At 45.0% G+C, this 17,933-nt stretch overlaps 1 protein-coding gene across 2 annotated transcripts in view; it reads left to right on the top strand.

The window, feature by feature from the left end:
* LOC147725355 (cytosolic beta-glucosidase-like) overlaps positions 1-17,933 on the top strand; it is a 564,555-nt gene that overhangs the window by 143,737 nt on the left and 402,885 nt on the right. The window contains exons 2-3 of one of the 2 annotated variants that reach the window (XM_086964028.1): positions 696-730; positions 1,150-1,227. The exons of the other annotated variant lie outside the window; for it this stretch is intronic. The gene's annotated coding sequence lies outside the window, so the exon portion shown is untranslated. The remainder of the gene's footprint in view (positions 1-695; positions 731-1,149; positions 1,228-17,933) is intronic. 2 annotated transcript variants of the gene reach the window in all.

Here is a 17,933-nt window from a genome sequence, read left to right as displayed (position 1 = left end):
TAGTGGAACATTATGTGGAATATGGACACTCTGAAAACGATCTACGTTGGCAGGTTGTTGACCAGCTACTGCCCAATGCAAAAGGGGGCAATCAACAGAGAATCTTTAACCGCCTTGAATGCAAATGGATTTTCTTATGTAAAAGCATTGAGAAAGGATTCAACACTCTGGACGAGTGGAACAGCTGTGGCTAAGTCAAAAATCTACACTTCATGTACTATTATCACCAACATTACTCATGCAGAAAAATTGCTCGAAATGGGTTCGCAATACAAAAGCAAAAGCTACATTTACCAGTACTTATTATATTGTATTATGATATGTAATGTACTACGACCTGTATGCTGAATTGCTTAATCTCCATGAAATGCCTAATCTGTAGTCACGCTATTAGTGGACTGTCCCCCAGGCATGCGCGCTTTAACAGCCCGAGGCACATGCGCGTAACAGAAACTCTACCACGCATGTGCCTGCTTAAAACCAGGAAGTAAATACTAGTACGCGGTTAAACAGCGGTAGACCGAACGCCAGAGCAGCGAGGCAGGGATAGTTGAACCGCGGACCACGGTGATCCAGTAAGTACACGCGTTAACCAAGAGAATGCCCCCACTCCTTCTACGAGACTACAGATGTGGCTTGCTCGTATCCCTATTTAAAGGTTATACCTTAACACTATCCTTATTCTTTGTCCACAGCTCCCGCCGGGACGATGTACCACTACTATTAATTGGTAACGGTTTTCATTTGTTTGAATATGCCTAAAAGCATGGCTCACAATTAATCATCGTTTCTAAACTTACCCTCATTGCCATTTTAGATCTACCCTGCACAAATTATAAATCACTTTAACTGCCGCAAACAATACCGGAATGCTATGGGTAACTTTTATAAATACCTTTTTAATAAATTTTCGTCTAATAAATTTTCCACCAATTAGAATCTGTATATAGTCAAATCTAATGTTTGTTTTGGTCATATACAGTGTTGAAAACGCTATACCCAGATGAAATTGAAAACTATACCTAGAGTAAATCGGTCTAGCCCTGACAATAGTATACCTAGTAAGTTTTCCATTTTATTAAAAGTGATCACAGTGAACCTCCGTGGTGATCACTACATGAATGATTCCATCCTTCCCTTATCTTTCAGGCCGTTGGAATTATTTATTAAAGCCTGTGAATCTCGAATCCATACACCTGATGGAAATTAATTCTACCATCCATCGAAGTAAGCCATCTTTTCCTTGAAAAGCGCGCAACCAAGCATGTTACCTATAAAGCGCGTAACCAACCTTTCTCTTCTAATCAATCCCTTTTTTTTAAAAAGCGCGTTTAATTCACGTTTGCCCAATTCTATTAATTATAAAGAATTGTGCATGATTTATATGCCACTGGGAGCACTATACCACTATGTTAAGAAACAAGATATGTAGGGACATAGTACTAAAATTGCTTTATTTCAACACTATTTCAGGAAAGCTCACCACGTCCTGATGATGATCTAAAGTTGTTTAGATCGAAACGCCGTCAACCCATTCAAGGAAACTCCCCTACCCTATTGTATATATTTTTTGCGGGGAATACCCTTGTTTGTGACACTTTGTATATAGTTTTATTTTAATTTTTCACTCAGTCACTATAAGCACTTTGTCACTCGTGTGAGCACCTGAAAAATATCTTGTACTATAAAACAAAAATAAAGTATTCTATTTGTATGTTACCCTACAAAACTCTCTCCCAGGATTGATTCTAGTAACATAGTTATACCCTACTCTACCAGGACCTTTTGAGGCCACCAAAAACCATTGTTTTCCCTACAATTACTTCAACCCCAGGTTTTACTAATGGGGTACCCTTGTACTCCATAACTACTGACCTGGTAATGGAGCAGGAAGGATTCGTACATTTAAAATGGGTACTAAAGGTGCATGTCCCTGCTGACCCATCTGTAGTGGTACATTTTGTGCCTGTGCAGCAGGAATGGGTACCTGTGGGACATTTGTAACATCTTACAAGTATAACTTTCACTGGGACAAGATTGAGGAATAATGTTTAGGCTCTCTGAACTCAGAATTTACTTACACATATTTTAGTAAAGTGGTTTTTAAATTGTGAATTTAAAAATGCCACTTTTATAAAGTAAGCATTTTTTTATTTAACCATTCTGCGTACCTCTGCTTGTTTGTGGATTAAATGTCAAACGGAAACAAAGTTACTTAAAGAGTGACAAAGTGTTCTGGAGCAGTGGAAGGCCCTTTGCAAAGATTGACTGGTAAACTTTTGGTGGCTTGCTGCTGTATTTGGGAGTTAAACTGGTACTAATGAGGTGAAATATCTCTCCTGACAATGTTACCTTGAGTTAAAATGACAAAATAATGAAGAAATGCTAACCACAAAATGTAGGGCATTATGCCGCATAATTTACCTTTTCTTGTTGCATCATTTAGTCAAACCTGCCACATAATGTTGTCCTCTTCTGCTGAATAATTCCAGTGGCTCTGCTCAAAGCTTCATGGTGGCAAAGATCTATTCTTTTTGAGATGTAATGTAAGGGTGTTATCAGCTGAGATGTGGAATAGTGGAGACGCTTACACAAATGTCTACATTAGATACCGTTTGATTACTTACTACTAAAAAGTATATTTTGTAAGAACTTGTTTTATCTCATCACTGCATCATTTTGCAGCAGCCTAGCTTAGAGTATGTAAATACTGTTTTAAAATAATGACTTACATATTCACAGTGTTTCTGCCACAGGCTGGGTCCTCATATCACTGTGACCAGGGCCATTGGAATTGTGTGGCAGGAGAAGGCCAAATTATGCAGCATGGTTGACTAAATTCTGCAGCAAGCAAAGGGGAATTATGCTGCATAATGCTGCATATTTTGTGATAGCAGTACTGCATCATTTTGCTATTTTTACACGTATTAACACTGCCCTGGCCTTTATTGCCCATCATAAGTACCACATTAACACCCACATATAGCAATAAGCAACAGAAAGGTGACAAGTCAACCTTTGGAAAGGACCTTCCACAGTGAGATAATATGTGTTGCTGCATTTTTGTAACTTTTCAACCCTTTAAGCTTAATTCTGCAAATTATGCAGCAGAAAATGGATTATGTGGCAAATGCTGGAAATCCATAACTATGCACTGTGAAATCAGGGTGAGCGTGTAAGTGAAGCGTGAGAATGAGGAGTGAGTTGTATGAATGCTGGGTGCATTCTCAGACACTTGAAGTAAATCAGCATTAATGGGGCGTAGGGTTTCAGCTATAAGTTAAACTGTTGCTATTATGGCATTAATCAGGGATTGAGGGTGAAGGAAATAAATAATGTGCTGATCCTGTAACAAACTTCCAGTTTTATGATTAGGATTGCCAGCTCATTATTTTGATGTCGCAAACGGCACAAAAATAAACAGTCACCTAAAGCCCTATTTTTAGCACTTATCTGTGCGTACTTCGAACAGCAAATATAAATAGAAAGCACTTTTTGTGCTCTAGCGTGGCCTGAATGATTTATGACTGACAATTAAAGGGAACAGGCAAACAAGTCACATTACAAATGAATACATACCTTTTTATTTATAACCATATTCAGTGCCAAGATAAGGTCTTTGCAGGCTCTTTAAACATACATGGCTGGCATTTTTTCTCTTGGCAGCCCTACTTTATATTCCTTTTCATAAAAGGCATTTTCACACTAAAGCAGTAAATGTAAAATACAAATGTAAGGAATAGGCAGAGTGGGGGTCCAGGGGGTACAGGAAACAGAAAAAACTAAGCCTCAGTAACCAGTTTACAAAGTTGTGCAAATGGTCCTTAAAGACCTGCGAAAAACTCGGGCTTGCCAGAGATGAGGCTCCAGACACTGCCCAGCCAAGCTCCCAGCAGCACACTCTCTGACCTCCGGCCCCATGTAAGACAGCCTGAAAAAGCAGCAAATAAACATTGTTGCACTTCCAGGCCATCTTCATTTACATGTATTTGCAGAGGCCTTTGTGATAGAGCGCGCAGGTCACCCAACTCCTATTCTACCAAATATGCTCTCCTGGGCACATAACGTGTTTATCACAATAATTTATTGGTCAGGTAACTTACACACCGCTATCAGTAATTCTTGTTCACTTAAATTTATTTCCGTGTACCTGACTTACCACTCCTTGTCACAGGTACCTAAGATCACAATGGATCAGGAGCTATCAGAGGGTAGGAAGATAACACAAACCAAATACCATATACGTTTGAATAATGTTTGTACTTTTTGTAATAACCACAAACGCAAGACGTTTTCAAAACCTTTATCTAATCATCATTTTCTTCATATGCCTTGAGAATGAAATTTACACAGATCAAAACATCAATAACTAAAATCAAGAATATAGTGTAACTATGAATCAAAGTAAGAATCATCTATAAATCGAAGAATAAAGGAAAGGGAAAATAAGGAGCACGCTAATTGTGTCTAACAGACTTTCATAACGTTACTAAAGGTGGGTAAGACCAAGGGAACATACTAATCAATGTTGACTTGAAATATACTAATGATTCAGAGGAAAAACGAAACTTATCAAGATGTGCTTATTTTCTATAGGAAGGAAAAAATGGGAACATGCTATATATGCAGACAGTTCAGTATTTGACTAAAGGTAGGGAGAAGAAAATGGAACATGCTAGTAAAATACTTTACGTGAGAGTCTAATGACAGAGAGATTTACATAGGCAAGTTTGCTTTATTTAAGAAAAGAGAAAGGGTTTAGATAGACACACACCCACACAGGATATATTTACCTAGAACAGGACGGAGATTAACCCTGGCCACGAGTTAGCTGGGAAAGGTGGGAAAGGACCCTCAAGGACTTAGAATGCCAGTAGGCTAGCAGGTACAGGTCATGGACAGTCAGGATAACCCCAGGATTTGGATCAGGACTGGGCTCACCAAAGCGTACGACCAACACCTGCATCTTCGGATGCAACGCCTGCGCTAAGCCCTCTCTGCAAGGAATCTGCCAATAACCCCGATTGGGTTCTCGAATCTCCCAGCAAAGTGCTTCGCCAGCACTTCAGGTTTCTCCCCCCCAGACTGAGTTTGTGGAAATTACGGACAGAGTGCTCCGCAGCTCTCTGTATCAATCACCTATAGAGTTCGCAGGGTCAGTGACAGGTCAGCTATTCGGACAAGTCGGACAATTTCTCTAGCTAAACCTAGGCTACTTATATTGTTTTTGGGTCAGTGTACCACCCACCAATGTTGCAAGTGTAAGGATCCCCAACTTCGGATTGGACGGGAGAGGTGGTTAGGTCATGACACCACCTATAATTTTCGCTTTCCCAGATTAAATATTCAATTTTCGAACCCACCCCTCACATTCCAGTTCCCATGGCATAGAAATTCAGAATACAATAGAGCATACAGAAAATATCACAAAATGTATCGAGTGCAGGTACGAGTTGAAGTCTTCTCCCTGGGCATGGGTCACTTTCCCAGGAGCATCTTAGCTCCGGCAGCCAGCTGGCTGATTTCCTCTGCTGCAAGACTCTCTTTTCCCTCATCACGTGATTAGTAACGCACAGGCTTCAAAGATGGAGTGGCACACCTCTCCCAGGCCCGCAAAGATTGATACATGAAAAGTAAGCGAAAACAAATTAGAAACACAAAAAAATGAATACACTGTATACCATGATTGGCTATACTACATCCCTTACTTTATAATAACTATAGCATTAGGAGTTAAGTAGAACAAAACGGCTGAGCAAAAGCAGCAGTGCAAGCGAAGAGCATGTGAGAAACAAAGCAGCCATCTTTAGCAGTACTGCGCATGAGCGACAAGTTCCCTCCAGAACTGCGAGTGCGTCACATCACATGGGTATGACCGACGCATGCGCAGACTAGAATCCCGCATAGCAGCAACCATTTTAGGTGCAAGCGTAGTTAGGATTAGTTAAACACATAGGCAAGCCTCACTCGGACACCCTCGTGTAGTGAAAAAGTGCAATATTAATAAGACAAACAGGTTGATTATGACGTTAACGTTATTCGAGGTTCATGAATACAAGCAAGTCGCGTAACGTGCAAATCCTTGCTCTATCATTTGTGCCCCCCTGGTAACCCATCCACCCCCCCCCCCCCCCCAGAGGAGTTCACCCCACAGTTTGAAGATCTCTGCTCTAGACAGTGCTGCTAGCTGTGTCTCTGTTCCCAGTGGTAATTCTTCATTCTCAGTCCTCTAGACAGTGCTGTTAGCTGCCTCTCTGGTTCCAGTGATAATTCCTCATTCTTAGTCCTTTAGACAGTGTTGCAGCTTCATCTCTGGCCCCAGTGGTAATTCCTCATTCTAACGCCTCTAGACAGTGCTGCAACTGCTTCTCTGCACCCAGTGGTAATTCCTCATCCTTAGACCTCTAGGCAGTGCTGCTAGCTGCCTCTCTGGTCCTGTCAGTAATTCCTTATTTTAAGCCCTCTAGACCAGAGGTCTTCAAACTTTTTGATGCCGAGACCCCCTTGCAAAACCTTTTTAGGCGTAACGACCCCTTCCGACAAAAGTTTCTAGAAACTGGTACTCCTCATCATCAACTTTTGACAACCATAAATGCGCCTGTTAGATCACATCCATCCATCATTCATCCACCCACACTTTCACACATCCATCCATCCTTTCATCCTTCCTTTCATCCTTCCATCCATCCTTACATCCATCCTTCAACCATCCACCCTTTCATCCTTCCATCCATCCTTTACCCATCCACCCTTCCATCCATCCACCCATCATTCATCCACCCACCTTTTCACACATCCATCCATTATTCATCCATGCAACCTTTTATCCATCCATACATCCATCCACCCTTTCATCCATCCATCCATCCTTCATCCATCCACCCTTTCATCCTTCCATCCATCTACCCTTTCAAACATTCATCTATCGTTCATCCATCCACCCTTTCTTCCTTACATCCCTACATCTATCCTTCATCCCTCTATCCTTCACCCATTCACCCTTTCACCCTTCCATCCATACATCCATCCTTCATCCATCCACCCTTTCATCCATCCATTCACCCATCATTCATCCACCCATCTTTTTACACATCCATCCATCCATCCATCATTCATCCATGCAACCTTTTATCCATCCATACATCCTTCATTCATTCATCTACCCTTCCATCCTTCCATCCAGCCACCCTTTCATCCATCCATCCACCCTTTCATCCTTCCATCCATCCACCCTTTCATCCTTCCATCCATCCACCCTTTCAACCATCCATCCACCCTTTCATCCATCCATCCATCCACCCATCATTCATCCACCCACCGTTTCACATATCCATCCATCCTTCATCCTTACATCCATCCATCCACCCATCATTCATCCACCCACCTTTTGTGTGCCTCTCTCATGGAGGGGGTAAGGGGGGGTCAGTATCTCAGCTTCGTCTTCCTTCTTTCCCTGGAAGGGCATATCTGTGCCTCCCTGCTGGGGGCGGGAGGGGCGACGTGTCACGGGACCCACAGCTCCAGGCGCTCAACATCCATTATACTCAAAGGGCTACACTACAGCCTGCTCCCCCAGACCCCACCCCCACCCACTTTCCCCCCGTCCCCCAGCTCGTGTGTGTGTGTGAGCCCGGCTGAAACCGTTTCAGGGACACACACACACACAGCCACACCCGAGTACTTGACATATCTTTAAAATACCTTCTACTTGTTAATGAGCCTTTGATGTTTTTCACACCTCGACGCCAGGAATTGCATGCCCCTGACAGAATCTGCGACCCCCCTCCAAGGACTCCACGACCCCCCTGGGGGTCGCGCCCCACAGATTGAAGACCTCTGCTCTAGACAGTGATGATAGCTGCTTCTCTCACCCTGTCGGTCATTCTTCATTCTAAGTCCTCCAGGCAGTGCTGCTAGCTGCTTTTCTGGTCCTGTCGGTTAGTCCTCTACATAGTGCTGCTACCTGTTTCTCTGGTCTCCTCACTAATTCCTCATTCTATGTCCTCTAGATAGTTCTGCAGCTGCTTCTCTTGTCCCAATGGTAATTTCTCATTCTAAATCCTCTAGTCAGTGATGCAGCTGTGTCTCTTTTCATACATCCACAACACTCCAAACCAAACACATAGATAAAAGACATTGTAATTTACAATGCCAATAGCTCTAACTCTGACAAATGCGAGGCCTATCGCATTGCAAATTCTTGTTAACAGTGTGGCCTGTATTTTTAAGTACAGGCCTGAAAAAATATTGGGGAAAGAAGTGAAATTTGGTATTCTTTTCCTTTCTGAAATAAAAACCTAACATGAAGAAATCAGTTAAGAAACGTGTTTGAGAGCTGTCTAAACTGTTTCAGAATGATTGTTAATGGGTTGATAATTGCCACCTTACTAAAGAATCCCTATAATTTTATGCTACCAAATCCTGGCTGTTCCAGAATATCTAAAAAGTAAATGTCTGGTATTTTTTGTGGGAAAGGTGGGAACCCTAACTTCATATCATTTGAATAACATAGTTCTTCATTTTGTAAATGTGTCTCACTAAAGGTGGCATACCGAGCAAGGCTTACTTCAGTCGGATGGAGGCAGAGTCGGATTAGTAACGGGGGCATTCGGGCAATGCCCGAGGGGCCGGTGTCCGAGTTACAGCTGAGGGCCGCTTTTGAGCAGCCTGTGGGCGAATTTGGGCGGTGTCTATGTTGTTCGACTATACCACCAGCGGCCCAGTGGGTGTCTGAGTGGCCTTTCTGGAGGGAGATGGGTGCTCATTACCTCCTGTATAGCAGCAACAGGTAGAGGTGTCACCCCATTTCTTTCGCTGGGCCTCCCATTAATGTAGGCATACTGGGCGGGGCAGGGGGCCTGAGCAGAAGTGGCCTCACTTGTTTTCAGGTGTGTTTCACTAGTGTAAACTGATGCGTGCGTTTTTTTTTTTAAACCCCCCACCCCTCCCCTTTTATGTAAAATTACGCTGAAAGCAGTGATTTGAGGGAAGGCATTGTGCGAACGTGGGATGTTTTTTTATGCGTGCCCGGGCCGATTTTTAATCCCAATCCAACCCTGGATGGAGGTCAAGGAATTTTAACTTAAATGCAGTACGACACAGTAATCGCACACAATAAGCTCAATAGGCAGTAAAGTATATCTTTTAAAAGACATGTTTTAGAGGAAGTAATTATGGAATATAATCCTGAAAATGCACCCTCGACTCATACTCGCTCTCGCACACAGGCAGTTTCTGGTGCACCTGCATGCACAGGGTTCCCGCGCAAGCAAAGTGTCCTGCAACTTGATAATGGGAAGTTGAGCATCCTATTTCTAAGGGATAACAAATATTGAGAAATGTTCAAAATATAACAAAGAAGCGTATCATGCCTGTCATGTTGTATACAACGTTTCAAATAGAGTTGCCACCTGGGCGGATATTTTAGTGCCCCAGCTGGTAAAAAAAATTAGAAAAAGCAGCAAAACCTGGCATTTTACCCTTTTTTCATGACATAATTCAAACTGCAAATAGAAAAAGAAAGTGCTTTAAAAACATGTTCTAGAACTGCCTAACGAACCCTGACTGATAATTAAAGAAAACAAAAACACTAAAGATGTTATAAATAAATACAGATTCTTTTATGGAAAATTGTTTTTAGGTATCACCTCCTGACCTTTGCAGTCTCTTAGAACAAATGGCCAGTATATTTAGTTCGAGCCTGGAAAGCATACGCTGCTGCAAGGCATGCAGTATTGGTGTATGTACTTGAAGCCCGGCTCACTCTCCACCCACATTTTTTATTGGCTTGTGTCATTCTCCTTCATAAATTCTGCTTTCAGATTCGTAAATAGGCCTGGTAGTCCCTCCTTAATACTGCCTTGTCTTCATTTGTAACCTCCCATAAGGACTGGCCCTTTTACTTCAGTTGTTACACAGTACGTGTTATTTAGTCTGTAAGCACTATTTTCTTTAATGAGTTTCTCTTACTGAAAGCACAACATGCGCTGTTTCAGCTGGTTTTGAAAGCAGCCGACACGCTGTGCTTTAGCTTCAACCATGGTGGCCTGCTGACTGCTCAATATTATTCCTCCTCTCACAGCACAGAGCCTGCTTTCATATTATCAACACAAGTGCAGCGCTTTGATCACCCATAACATCCACATTACCGTCCCACGCAGCTCTTCTTTCACTTGTCACTGGGACCTCCGTTTCTTTTCAAACATATGTAGTAGAGCACATGGGCCAGTCGTAGGAACGGTATTCACCCCTCAGCGTTGGATAATTTATGGGCAGGTTATACAAAATGAGCGCTGCATTCCCTTGAGGGCACAGAACAGCTCCCTGCTAAGCCTGTTTTTCCACAACTGTCTTTTTACTGCCTGTAATCGGAGCCCCCAGCAGGGTTGGAATGGGATAAATATTGGCCAGGGCAAGCTAAAAAGAAGTGAACCACATTTGCATATTGCCTTTCTGCAAAGCACTGCTTTGGCCAAGTTTTATTAAAATAAGGGGGGGGGGGGGGGGGGCGGGAGGGGGTCATTGTACTTAGATAGAACAAAAAAATGCATGGATTAGTTCACACTGGTGAAACACACCTGAAAACAGGTGAGGACACTTTTGCTCAGTCCTCCTGCCCCCGCTCAATATGCATGCATTAATGGGCGGTTCCAGTGAAAGAAAGGGAGTGACACCTCTGCCCTTTGATAAAAGGGAGTTAATGGATGCCCATCTGTCCCCAGAATGGCCACTCAGGCACCTTCTGTGCTGCTGGTGGCATCCCAACAACACAGACACCGCCCAAAGCGGGCCCCCCAGGCTGCCCAAAAAAGCAGCCCATAGCTGGAACTCGGATACCGGCCTCCCATTGGCCATTGCCTGAATGCCCGCCTTACCAATTCGACCCTGGGTTCCAGTATTCATGGAAGGGAGAGAGAAGCCAACTTTGTAGTTGGGGAACAAGGTTGGGGCCTTAGCGTCGGCTCAGCTTCTTATGGTTCTGGGCAAATCACTTAATCTCCCCATGCCTACCAAAAAATGATGGTGTCCTTGTGTAACGTAGCTGGTGCTTAAGTAAAGTGCTCCATACCTTCGGGTAGAGTTTGCGCTATATAAATCTGCAGTGGAAAAATGGGAGCGTGTATGGCCAAGTAACGGCCAGCTTTCCGGATCAGCTTTTAAACAAGCATTTGCAATACAACAGGTCTCGCATTTATGCGAGTTTAAGCTATTGGCATTGTAAATGACAATGCCTTTTATTTATGTTTTAAAAAACAAAACATAAACAAAAGGCATTTACAATGCCAATGGATGAAACTCGCGTAATTGCGAGACCTAATGCATTCGAAATGCTTGTTTCTTATGGAAAGGTGGGAAGCCTAACTCATGCATTTCACGTATTTTACGGGTTGCTTTCGTTGTTTAATTTTTAAGAAGGTAAAATTACAAAATAAGTCTTAGTGAGGCACCATTTTAAGCCTTCCGTAAATGACAGTATCTTTAAAGCTGTATTGTGGGAATTACTTTTATATGCGACATGAACGCGGGAAGAACCTTTTTGATGTTTGCCTAATACTCGTACTATGGCCACATGGTTTAAAAGTCATTCGACTAACTTTCCCATGTTTGCTTCCGAGGACTCAAACGCAGCGGCCATATTACAATATGTGTTTATAAACATAATGGGTCAGTACCACTATTGTAATGCACGCATATTTAAAATACTCGGCTTAACTTCTGCGTGATTCTGCTTCAGATGTTTATTATGTGTATTCCCTGTATAAAATATCCACCCACTCAGATACAAGAGTGATGTCTATGTTTTAATTTTGTGAATTGGAAATATTGGTATAAAACCTTTTTTACATTCATGAAGCGCCTTGATCCTCCTTTTATTCGTAAAATGTCCGTTGCCGATGGACGTGCTCTAGAAGTGCGCGTATTCATGTGGGAGGGAACCCCACCCAACAATTAGTTGGGCTCCTCTTCCCTGGAAGCAAACATCTGTTTCAGCAATAAGGGACTTTCACACGTGACACGATCAACCGACAGGGAGGTGAGTTGCCATTATGCAAGGTAAAGTATACAGGCGAGTAATTTAATTGCACATTACCCATCTGATATTAGGGTTAGACCATAACCTTGTGCAGAGTATGTAATGATGTATGCTGGTCCCCACACAGTACACTGAGCCTTACAGATGTTGCTTTGTAATTTATTTACCAAGAGAACAAGATACACTGCCATAGAGCGCCGAGCGTCTAACTACTGCAAGCTCCGGTCGCTATTTGCCGTTAAACACTGTTCGCGCCTTTCAATCTGTTCTTCTGCGCATGCGCGCGTCTCACGCTCTAGCTACGTGCGTAACGCGTCATCGCGTTGACGGCCGTAGGCTAGAGCGCGACACCACATATCTCCCCCTTTTTAATCCAAACAATAACAATTGCTAGAGTCTTAAATCAATGTTCACTCATGTCGTAGTCTCTGAATCGGGAAGGCAGGGTCACTGTCCTCTCCATGCGGGTGCGCCTTACCAGGTGGTGTTCTTCACTGTTGCCTCCATCGGGGAGACTCCTGGTGTCCACCTGGTTACCACTCTCTATGACTCCAGTCGGGACTTCGTTGTTTCCTACCTCCGCCGGTGTCCGTGATTCTTCATTCCCTTCCTCATGCCTTTCCGCGAGCTCTTCCTCCTTGATACTTTCACCTATTTGTATTTCCTCTTCTCCTCCGGATTGCTGCTCCTCTGCCTTGACCACAGGCCATTTCATGATCCTGTTGACTCTTGCCATGCGGTCTTGGGACCACACTTTACCATCGCTGAGTAAGGCTGCTCTACCACGCACTTCTTTAACTTGTAAGGGTTGACTGTACTTGCTTTCACCTTTCTTTTGAAGAGTTGGGAGTTTGACCCTGACCCACTCTCCCTTTTCCAGCAACACTTCTTTGGTGTTGTGCCGTCTGTTGTAGTGAGCAGCATACACCTTTTGAGCCTTTTCCAAATTGTGCTGCACCACCGCTGGAGACCATTTACTTGTCACAGTTTTCTCTCTCCACACTACATTGTCTCTCGTGAAGGGGAAGCGGCCCCTTAAGATCTGGAAAGGGCTGTACCCTAGTGCCGTCGGGGTAATCCTGTATGCCCACAACATGCTCTGACTTCGGTTTCCCAATCTTTACCTTGCATTATGGCGGCTTGTATCGACCCCATCAGTACTCGGTTGAACCGCTCCACTTGTCCATTACAAGCCGGATGATAGATTGCTGTGTGCTTAGACTTTATTCCATTTCTTGTCATGTACCTGATCCATTTATCTGAGACGAATTGTGGTCCATTGTCACTTAGTATTGTCTTTGGTATTCCTTCCCTCAAGAACAGTGTGGTGAGGAATTTTAGTATTGTGTCTGTGTCCATGGATTCCTGCACATTTATCTCGGGCCATTTGGAGTATTTGTCTATGACTACGCACAGGTATTTGTTAATGCCTCTGTTGTCGAGCACCGGTCCTAGGATGTCCACTGCAATATCCTCCCACGGGTTCAGGGGACAGTCAAATACTCCCAGCGCAGGTCTCAGTGGCCGGAGTATTTTATCAGCTCCCTGGCATTGAACGCATTCTCTTACTTGTCTTTCTATCTGACTGTCCATGCCTGGCCACCAGTACATCTGCTTCACTCTGATTTTTGTATTTACGATGTCAAGGTGCCCCTCGTGAAGTTGTTTCAACAGTATAGGAATTATGGTTTCCGGCGGTATCACTCTGTCTCCTCGGTACAAGAATATGCCTGAATCACTTAACGACAACTCTTCCCGGATCTCATAATACTTTCTCAATTCCGCTTTTAGGTTCCGCTTGTCAGGCCAACCAGAGGTGAGATATTGCTTGACTTCTGCTATCTCGCAGTCCTGCATGTACGCTTCGGCCCATTCATGCCTGCTTATCGTCGTCTCCGTGTCGACCATGTCTGCTACCATCTCGTCCGTGTCCGGTGAGGTCACAGGGGCGTCCTCCATGGCGGAAGCTCTACTTAAATAGTCTGCCACTTTGTTCTGTGTCCCTGGCAGGTACTCCACATCATACGTGTAGTCCAACAACTTGAGCTTCATCTTGGCAATGCGTGGTGTGGCTGTATCGTGGCCGGATGACGTCAGGACTTTGACCAATGGCTTGTGGTCGGTTTGTAGTTTGAACCTGGTGCCCCAGATGAATTGCCTAAACTTTCCCATCGCCCATGTGACTGCCAGCATTTCTTTCTCGATAACGCTATATTTCTGTTCGGTGGGAGACAGGGCGCGAGATGCGAAACTAATGGTTTCCACTGTGCCATCTTCTCTTTCTTGAGCGAGTACTGCCCCCAATCCTTTGTCGCTGGCGTCCGTCCTTAGGATGGTGCTGCCATTGGGGTCATAGCCCTGTAAGGGCACTGCTTCGCTGATGTCTTTCTTCAGTCCATCGAATTCACTTTGTGCTTCCACGTCCCACTCAAACTTTGATTTGTCTCTAATGAGCTGGCGAAGCTTATGCGTCTTGGTGGCAAAGTGTCTTACAAATTTGCTGTAGTATTCGGCCATTCCGAGGAACGACCGAACTTCTTCTTTGTTGATTGGGGCTCTTGCATCATTGATGGCTCTCACATTCTGTCGTTTGGGTGATATGCCTTGACTCCCGATCTCGTGTCCTAGGTATGTGACGGATGACATGCCTATCTTGCATTTGCTCCATTCTGCTGTGAGGCCCTTGTCTTGCAGTACCGTGAGTACTTTGGTCAGTTTGCTGTCATGGTCTTCCTGGTTTGTTCCCATTATTAGGATGTCGTCCTGAAAATATTGGACTCCCGGTAGGTCTTTGAACAGACGATGCATAAGTTTCTGGAACACGGCGGCGGCAGAGGCCAGGCCAAAGGGCATGCGGCGAAACTGATAGCACCCGAATGGTGTGATGAATGAGGTGTACTTCCTGCTCATTGGGTGCGAGTCGATTTGGTGATACGCCGATGTGAGGTCAATGGTGGAAAACCATGAAACTCCTTTCGTTCTTGCCAACATTTCCTCAATCCTTGGTAGAGGAAACTTTTCCACTATCAGGCACTTGTTGAGTTCGCGTAGGTCCACACATAAACGGACATTTCCATTGGGTTTCTTGGCTACGACCAATGGGACTAACCATTCGGAACTGTCTATCGGCTCGATGATTCCTTGTCGCTCCAATCTCTGGAGTTCCATTTGTACAGCCTCCTTTATGGAAATGGGAATGTTCCTGACTTTGTGCGAAACCGGGCGGGCACCTTCCTTGAGTAGTATCTTGTGTACAAACTTGTCCAATTTACCTACTGTGCCTCCAAAGACATTGGGATAGGCCTGTTTTAGTTCTTCTCGTTGGGGTGACTGGCCATCTTCCGTTAACAGGATCTGCTCTTTGCCACCAGGATCTAACTTGATCCCTAAGTCTCCAGCATCTCTCCAACCAAGCACCGAGGGTCCCTTCTCCGCCACATATAACTTGCAGGTGGCTGTTCTACCTCTGAATTCAAACTTCAGGGGGCGGAAACCCACTATGGGGATGGCATGCTGGTGTACGAGATGGGACGGATATCCGGTGGGTGTAGCTTCGGTCCTAACTTGGGCACAAAGTCCTCTTCCCAAACTGATCGCTGTACTATTGTCCAAGGGGATCCTGAGTCAATCGCAATGTGTACCTTTACCCCTCCGATGAGCATGTCCGTGCGTGGCTTGTCTGAGCGTTTGCCTGTTACATCCAGCACTTGACCTTCTACACACAGAACCCAGTCTTCATCCTCTAGATCTTCCTCCGCTACCGCTTCTGACTGCGCAGGTTCCATGCACTTAACCATGGACTTCTTCCCCTTCTTGCGGCACACCTTCTCAAAATGGCCGACCAGGCTACAGAACGCGAATCTGGCGCGAAACGCCGGGCACCGTTTGTCCTGAGCTGAGTGGGCCGTGCTTCCGCACCTGTAACATGCGAACTTGTTGTCAGTGGTTTGTCGTCCTGGCCCTGTTTGCTTCCCTGACCATCTCGAATCTTGCCTCTGTTCTCCTGAGGATCCTTTTGGCTTGTATGCCGCCGCGGCTTCGTCGATTTTGTTAACCATCAGCTTATGCGCGCTTTCTCTTTTGGCAGCATCAGCACAGCGCCTGGACAACTCTGCCTTCTTCACCATGGCTATGACATCTTTGAGCGAGGCTTCACTTTGCGCCTAAAGTTTGTCCTGGACTGACTTGTTGGTAGTGTGCATGACGATCTGGTCCTTGATATACTCGTCTTGAAGTTGCCCATAATTGCATGTGATGGCTAGTCGTCGTAGCGCTGCCACATAGTCATCTATCGATTCTCCTGCTTCCTGTTTCCTTTGCTGGAAGTTGTACCGGTCAATGGACACACACACTGCCGGACGATAGTGGTTGTCTAGATCTTCCAAAGCGTTTTTGAAGACGTCATCTTCTGTTGCAGCCCGTTCTTTAGGCACGATGTTAGCAAACACACGTACCCCCTCTGGGCCCAGGTTGTGCAGTAGCAGCCTCTTTTTCCGAGCATTGGGGTATGGCTCTCCGTTCTCATCCTCCAAGGCTTCTACGTAGTTCCTGAAGTACTCCCTCCAGTCTTCCCACTTCATTTGGGGTTCACCTGGTCTGGGTAGGAAGGGGACGGGAGCCGTCAGAGCAGATGCCTGGTTGGCCATTCTGGGCTGCGTCCTGGGTGCCCCTGGCTGGTTTCTTGGACTGCCTGGCGCACTAGGGGATCCTAACCCTCTTGTGGAATCTCCCGGGCCTCTGGGGCTGCCTGGTGTGCTATTTGTAGCACCTTGCGGGAGGCTGAGGGAATGCTCGCCCTCCTCTGTCTTCTGGGTGTCTCCTTTCGCTGCCAGGGCACTGGCTTAAGGACCCTCTGCACTCCGGGACAGCACTGACCTTGCTTCGGTGGTCTGCGATTGGTTCCTCTGCCGAGCTGCTTGAAAGTAGGTGCACACGCCAGCCCTCTGTACTGGTTAGATGCTGCTGCCACGCTCTATGGGTCACAAGAGCACTGTTACATGTGCTGGGTCATCATAGGCCTGGATCTGCTGTCTGGAGCTCAGGTCGCCGATCTCCAGTGAGGCAGTGTGGAGACAGTGGGGTGCTCCCAGTCCTCGTCGCCACTGTAATGATGTATGTTGGTCCCCAGACAGTACACTGAGCCTTACTGATGTTGCTTTGTAATTTATTTAACAAGAGAACAAGATACACTGCCATAGAGCGCCGAGCGTCTAACTACTGCAAGCTCCAGTCGCTATTTGCCGTTAAACACTGTTCGCGCCTTTCAATCTGTTCTTCTGCGCATGCGCGCGTCTCACGCTCTAGCTACGTGCTTAACGCGTCATCGCGTTGACGGCCGTAGGCTAGAGCGCGACACCACAGAGTATTCAGTTGCCTATCAAGTACAAAACAAAATGAATGTGACCTTGGGTTTTGTACCTGGTGCTCCTGTACAGCGGTGCTATTCCTTCGGCTCGCGTTCGCGCTATATAATTCGCAAAAAACGATATGGGGGTGTTACTCGTCCCACTTGGAAATACTTTGAGGCTTTTTTTTTTTACAACAGTGCCCCCAAGTGGGTTAAGCTAGTAACAGTCTTTCTTCGTTTATAGCATAGCGAATTCACTTTCACTTGTGGTGTTTTATTTGGAAGGAAAAGTGTAGTCTGTTTTATTGCAGGATACCCTGTTTATAAATAGCTATGTAACATAATAATGCAGTGTATGGCAGTTCAAAAGTTATCAGTCTGTGGTGGCTACCAGGGTTGGAATGGGATTAAAAATCGTCCCGGACACACAAAAAAAGGTGGCACACATTTGCATATTGCTTTTCCGCAGAACACTGCTTCGCGAAAATGTATTTATAAAAAAAGTAGGGGTAGGGGGGGTAAAAAAAAGGCACAGATTAGTTCACATTGGTG

Source organism: Lissotriton vulgaris, chromosome 3_2, assembly GCF_964263255.1.
Source record: "Lissotriton vulgaris chromosome 3_2, aLisVul1.2, whole genome shotgun sequence".
In the NCBI taxonomy this organism is placed as follows: domain Eukaryota; kingdom Metazoa; phylum Chordata; class Amphibia; order Caudata; family Salamandridae; genus Lissotriton; species Lissotriton vulgaris.
This window is presented reverse-complemented; position numbering and strand designations above follow the sequence as displayed.